We start from the raw sequence: 7,280 nt of genomic DNA, 5'->3' as shown, positions 1-7,280 counted from the left end.
CTATCATTTACAATTTTGTGACCTGGACCCTGGACCTCAGGCTCCTCATGAATGAAAAGGAATAGAGTAAGAATTTTTATAAAGATTAAGCAGGATAATGAATCTACAGGGTTTAGAAGTTGCTGTATGACTGTGATGGCTTCAACTTCCAAATGATCCTCTATAATGTGTGAATAGCTGAATATTTGAGTATTTAATACATTTACCTCTATCACTCTTTAAAATTTATAGGTCTGTATTTTAAACCAATATAAAAGAATCTATGCATTAAATATTTTTTCCAATTAAAGTGTAAGATTCATACAGCTATAGTTGTTCAAAATGGCACTGAACTTTCTTTTCCAAAGCTATTATAAAGATGAATTTTAAAGCTCCACAAAAAAGTTGTGTAAAATTTTTATTTGTTTTTGAGCAAAAAATGAAGCAAACCACCAAAAAAAAAAAAAAAAAAAACCTGGCACATCAAATGCTACTCAAGAAAGATAGCTGTCTGTAAAAATAAAAGATAATCCCATCCACATGGATAATACAGATAACAATCAAATAATAATCATCTATCATGAAATTATGAATGCTGTTTTTCGTCATTATTCACAGTAAAGAATTATTAGTATTTTATGAAAACAAGATCAAGACATAGAGGAGGTTTCAATGAGTGACTGAAAATTAAAGTAAGATGGAAAGAAAGATAAGAATCTAATCTTGTATATTTCTAAACAAACACAACTACTGGTGGTATAAATGGGAATGGATTTAGGTAAGGCAGTTCCTAGGATCTTAAAAATAAAAGAACAATAATGAAACTAGGAAAGTCAAAAAGAACCTTATCTCCTGAGAGGCATGATGGAACACGTAACTCCAGCACTTGACATGCTAAGGCAGGAAGATTTTGAGTTCAAGGCCAGCCTAAACTACATAGTGAGTTGGAGGCCAGCCTAAAGTACATAAAGAAACAAAACATAGCCCTACAATTTTCATCCTGGATTCTCTTGGGTTGTGGGGTAAAGGAGTCATATCTGTTTTCTGGGCCTGGAATAAATTAGACATCATATGAAGACTATGATAGTGGCGTGCTTCTGTTTAGGCATTAGATTAAGGTGATGGTGATGGGTACTATTTGATACTAGTCTTTTTGGGGTGATGACTCTAGAGTCATTTGACAGTATTACTGATGGCTCATAATTGCTCTCGGGTGAGTAACTTTTCATAAAATACATTTATACCCACATCTATCTATGTATCTATTTATCTACCTATCTATCTAGCAATTCAGTACATATATAGCATGTGATACAACATTTTCAAAAGTGTCTAGGACTATATCCAAGAATTATGCACATTGCCATTTCTGCATTGAAATAAAAGGATCACATCAAAAACTACAAAGCCTCTAAAAGTCTTCCATGAGTTTAGCTCTGGATTTTCCACCAAATATACTTAGTTCAAGTAAGGATTTGATGTTGGAATACTTAACTCTAATTTTTCCTTATTAATAGTAACACAGACATTTTTATTTCCAGAACATTTTGGAGTTTAGAATTTTAGATAAGGGGCAATGGACACTTATTTGTAGATATGATCCTATTTTCTCAACCTCATCTCATTTATCTCATCTCACTTATGGTCCATTTAAAAAAGAAACTTGGAGCTTGTTAACTAGTCAGAGACTAAGGTACAATAGTTGCCAGGCTTAAAAAATCCTGGCTATCAGTAATTACCCAAGTGCCAAAGGATTCTTGTACAAGTTTCAAGTGTCTGAGTAATGGGAAACACACACACACACACACACACACACACACACACACACACACACACACACACACACACACACACACACACACACACACACACACACACACAGAGTTCTTTTGGACTTGATAGAAAATGCCATTATCCATGCTTGCTTCAACAGCACATACACTAAAACTGGAATGACACAGAGATTAGCATGGCCCCATACAAGGATGACATGCAAGTTCGTGAAGTGTTCCATATTTTTGCAGAGTGCAATGGATTTTGATGAAAGTGATCTATATAACTAATGGGTAAAAGATGGGAGGGAGGGAATGGAAAAGAATATGGGAACAGATGACAGTATGTGAAAGGAAATGTACCTATTACCTGATGTATGTAAAGTAATCTTGCTGTATATCACCTCTAAAAAACAATAAAGTAAATTAGGAAAAAAAAGAAAATGCCATTATTCACAATATGAAATTTAGATTGTTCTTTCTGCCATATTCAACAATAATGACCAGTAACAGTAACCAGATAACAGTAATGTGATCATGTATACACTGAGCTGAAAAAGTCTATCATGCGTTGTTTCTTCATATCCAAACAAAATGCCCAAACCGTTAACTAATTGCTCACTCTTGATCCTCATTTTAGTGATCATGACCAGCAGGGTTGTTTAAAAAGACCAACGCAATTATGTGGCAAAATAGATGCTATCATGGTCTGAGTCAGTCTGTCTGCATGTTTCCTTGCTTCTTCCTCTTTATCACGGACTGCTCTGGTTCAGCTTCTTACTAGGCAATTGGAATCAACTCACATCTGTTTTCATAGATTTATCTGACTTTAAATTAGATGCCACTCCCTGTTATTTAAAAAATAGGAAAAAATAGGTGAGAAAAAGAGAATACTATTAGTGAAAAGTACACAGCAGAAACGTAGAATGCTTAAGAATGTTGGGAAGAGGGAACTCAAAATAAAACCATGCACCAAAATATTAAAATGGTTAAGTATTTTATAAATTGCACTAAAATATTTATTTAAATAATGTCTTTTCCCCTGAAGATTTCATGGTGAAATACTATTTTTTTAGTCAAGGCAAGTTGTGAAAAGTAAAAAAAAATAAGTTATAATAACTCATAAGTATATGGAAATCACAAACTGAAGATTCATTACTTAGCTCTAAAACATAAAGCCAATTAAAATATTGTTTTGTTTCTGAGAAAAAAGTGCTTTGTTGTGGTTTTTCCTTTTTTTTTTTTTTGGTTTGGCTGTTTTTTGTTTTGTTTTGTTTTGTTTTTCATAGTAGTGGGACAGTACCGGAAATATTACTTGCTAAGTAAACATTCTAACACTGGAGCTGTCCCTCAGTCTTTTCTTATTTTAATTATTTGTCAGTTAAAGTTTCAAGTGTTTTCACATATGGCCTGGACCAAGATTCTCCTTATCCATAGGCTCCCCATGTAGCTAGTTCATAAGTACATATCATGAGGACTAGTTTATTGACTAAGATGAGATTTCATACACTTTTCGCCCTGCCTAGCCTTGATCCATCATTGCCTTCTAAGTAGCTGGGATTAGAGAAATGGTTCATGTGGCATGAGACAAAGATTTTAATAGGCCAAGTTTCCACTTACAGATTAATGTCTTCATGCTGAAAGGTCTATTTTCAAATAATGACTTAGAAATTAAAGATATTTACTAAAGTATTTTGAAAACTATTTTCAGGGGCAGAAAATTAGGGTAGACATTTCTTAGATCTTTCATCAGTGTCATACATCTTCATAATTATTATAATACCATCCCTTGTATATAGCTTTGTTTTTGGAGTATTTTTACTTCTAGCTAAGCAGAATTCTATACTTAATGTAAAGACAAATGTTCTAGGTATACATGCCACATGGAGTTGGTAGTATTTTTATGTAAGTGGCCAGGAACCTTTGGTTCAGGCCTGTATTCTCAACTACACAGGAGGCTAAGATCTGTAAACTATGGTTCAAAGCCAGGCCCAAAACTAAGTCTGGAGATTCTATCTACAATTAACCAGCAAAAACGATGCATTGAAAGTATGGTCCAAGTTGAGCACCAACTATAAGTGAAGAGGATGAGTAAAAGGAGGAAGCCCTGAGTTCAAACCCAGGCACAACACATGTGTAAACATGTGTACATACACACGCACACACTCACGCACACACACAGAGATTACAAATGTCCAAAAGGTTAAATGATCTATTCAATATTAATAGTGATATAAGGTCTTGATATCTGACTACAAGTTCAATGTTTTTAAAAGCTACAAAAAACTTGTGTTTTCCAAGATAAAATTATATCCTAAACTGCAAACAGGAGAAACAAGTAAGTGACAGAAATACCTTAAGAAATATTTCTATGGCAGATTTTCCATCTTTATGTAATCTTTATTTAGAAGGGAAATGCCTCCTAGCATTAAGATTGTTATAAAAATATTTTAAATAAACTATGCAAACAATGGAAAATGAGAGGATCTTTGTACTGTGGGGTCTTTTTTTTTTTTTTTTGGTGAGGGGTAGTACTGTGGATTGAACTGAAAATCTCCTGCATCCTAAGCAAGTATTATATCACTTAAGGCATGTCTCCAGTCATTAGACTTTTTGAGCTTTATTTTTTCAGACAGACCTTAGGCTACAATCCTATTATCTCTACTTCTTGAGTAGTTGGATTATAGGTAGGCACCATCATACAAAACAAAACAGAAATATTTTAATTAGTGTAGACTGAAATACAGGACATTGACCATGATGGTCATTTTCTTATTTTTGAATGAAATATGCTAAGTAAATGTTGAATGTTCAAGAATAGATTTAATTTCTTTCCACAGGAACCATGTTTATGAAAAATTAACTGTTAATGATTTCAAATAATACCTTCTGCTTCATCATTAAATAATACTAAAATACAATTAATCCTTTCACAAAAAAATCCTTTGTCAGTAAATATTTTCTAGTGCTTTAGGAGTAATGATAAATTTCACAAGCAAAGGAAATTAACATACGAAGCTTTGTGGATATGGTTATGTCTATACCTTGATTTTTAGCCAAGACTCCTTAACAATTTGAAGGAAGGTTTGTTGAAACTGGGGCTTGAACTCAGGCCTGGGTGCCATTATCCCTTAGTGTTTTTGCTCAAGGCTGGTACTCTACCACTTGTATTAGAGCTCTATTTCTAGATTTTTTTTGTGGGTAAACAGAGGTAAGAGTATCATGGACTTTCCTGGCTGGCTTACAACTGTACTTCTCAGATTCCAGCCTCTTGTGCAGCTAGGATTACATGCATGAGCCATTTGTTCTGAGACCCAAACACTTATTGTTTAACTTTCACTAACAAAGCAATGTTGCTTTGACTTAATTTACTTGTTAAATTTGCACTTTCTATAACATAAAGGTTCTAGGACTTAACACATTTAGGTTAAATTCCTTCTGTGTCACTTATTTAATATATGAATGACCTTGGGCTAATGACCATTTCTTTGTGTCCTAGATTCCTTACAAGTTTGTTGTGTATATTTCAAAAGGTTCATGAACCATCATCCCTAACATGGTAGTTATAATTATGAATAAACTTTTTATAGAGGATAACCTATTCATTTTGTTGGAAACATATCAAATGGTATTGAAATTGGGCTGAGGTCATCAACACAAAAGATATTATTTTACATCCTTTTGATTGGCAAATACACAAAAGAGTTCTGGAATGAAAACATCCTTTCCTTGAAATCACTTGAGAATGAAAGTGTCACTGAATTGTAAGTGCTTTATGCTTCAACTGGATAGCAAATTTCACAATGACTAGGGACCATGTTTGTTTGTTTTAACACATATCCTAACATAACACTGCTCAAGTACATGATACAAATATCTGATGAAATACAATAAATAGGTTAATGAAGAAGTTCATGTCAATCATAGAAGATACAGAAAGAATTTAAATGAATAATAGGAAGCTGGTTCTGGTGGCTCACACCTGTAATCCTAGCTACTCTGTAGGCTGAGATCTGAGGATCATGTTTCTTTTCAAAGCCAGCCTGGGCAGGAAAGTCTGTCAGACTCTGATCTCCAAGAAACTACCAAAAAGTTCAAAATGGAATTGTGGCTCAAAATGCTGCACAGTATCATTGAGCACAAAAGCACATGGACAGCATCTAAGCACAGTGTTCAAGCCCCAAGATAACCACACAGACACAGACAGAGAGGCAGGAAGATAGACAGACAGACAGACACACACACATATACACACAAGAATGAAGGGACAAAAGACTAAGTTCGAGCAAATCAGAAGAACCTAGCAACTTCTGAGAACCTGGTAAATTCAGAGAACCAAAAGAAATAAAAAGAACTTGACAGAAGACAGAGATGCAGGCTCCAGGAAAAGGAAGACAACATAGAAGTCACTGAATGAATGAATGACAGGACTGAAAAACTCAAGAATGAGTGATCCTGTTCTATAGCATGTTTTAGATCTGAAGGGAGCAGCTCAAGCCTGATTTAGACAGGCCTAGGGCTAAAAAAGGAAGTTTTGCTTTCTCATACTCCTTTCCAAAGGATCTTTGAGAAATGCCTTTAGTTTTGCATTTAAAGAAAGAAATTCTTCCTCAAAGAATTATGGTAGGACACAGTAAGTAAAAAGGATGAAGCTTCAGAACTTTCAAAAAAAAGCAGAATGATCCAGAGTCTAAGAATAATTTTTATAGAATCACGTTGAATGAAAGTGAACAGTGACCACAATGGCTATAAGATTCAGTTATTTACTGATAAGGCAAATACATTTACTTGTAAGATTAATGTACTTTCAAGATGGAAAATTACTTTAAGTTTTGGGTAATTTGTGTCTTAAGGTACCTCGACTTTATCTACTATTATCCTACTATATTATATACTATTATCCACTTTAGTACTTACCATATAGTAAGTACTATTTGTTAAGAATCCCATAGAAGGGTACATCAGATCCTGTACAGAAATGTCTGGTAAGCCTTCAGAGTGGGTACTGCTTTGGACTGTGCTACAACACAGGGTTCAGATTCTAATACAGGCAGAAAGCAGACCAGGACATATGAGATGTGGCTGTCACCTCTCTGTCCTACTTAATATTCTCTCATCCTTCATTAAAACCAATGTGTTTTGCGGAGTAATGGCTAGGTTAACTCCTTATGAAAGCTGGTCTGGTTCCAACTTGAAAGATGCTGTCAGTTCAAGTTATTACTTACCCTTACAATAAATTTCAAATTTCTGATTTCAGAGACTAACCAAGGAAAAGGGGTGAAGGAAAAGAATAATTCACATAGAAAATATCTGAACATATATAACTAAGAGTTTATTACCTATCTCCTTCGTTTTGAAAAAAAATTCAGTGCTTGAACTAATACTTATTTAAGGGTCTTATTTTGTTCCAGGAACTATTATAATTGCTAGGCTTACAACAGTTTAAAAAGGAGTACAAGAATTCTATCCATATACAGATTTTATTTAAGGAATTTGTTTGAGACAATGAGAAAGTTTTGAAATAACAAG

General features: G+C 34.1%; 1 non-coding gene across 1 annotated transcript; it reads left to right on the top strand.

The window, feature by feature from the left end:
- The first annotated feature begins 1,896 nt into the window (after positions 1-1,896).
- LOC122110876 lies at positions 1,897-1,999 on the top strand. Its single transcript, XR_006147939.1, has one exon. It is a non-coding gene; the product is annotated as a U6 spliceosomal RNA (small nuclear RNA).
- The last annotated feature ends 5,281 nt before the right edge of the window (positions 2,000-7,280 follow it).

Source organism: Dipodomys spectabilis, unplaced genomic scaffold, assembly GCF_019054845.1.
Source record: "Dipodomys spectabilis isolate Male_0828 unplaced genomic scaffold, ASM1905484v1 ptg000081l, whole genome shotgun sequence".
Classification (NCBI taxonomy): domain Eukaryota; kingdom Metazoa; phylum Chordata; class Mammalia; order Rodentia; family Heteromyidae; genus Dipodomys; species Dipodomys spectabilis.
The sequence above is the reverse complement of the archived record's forward strand: the minus strand, read 5'-3'. Positions and strand labels throughout refer to the sequence as shown.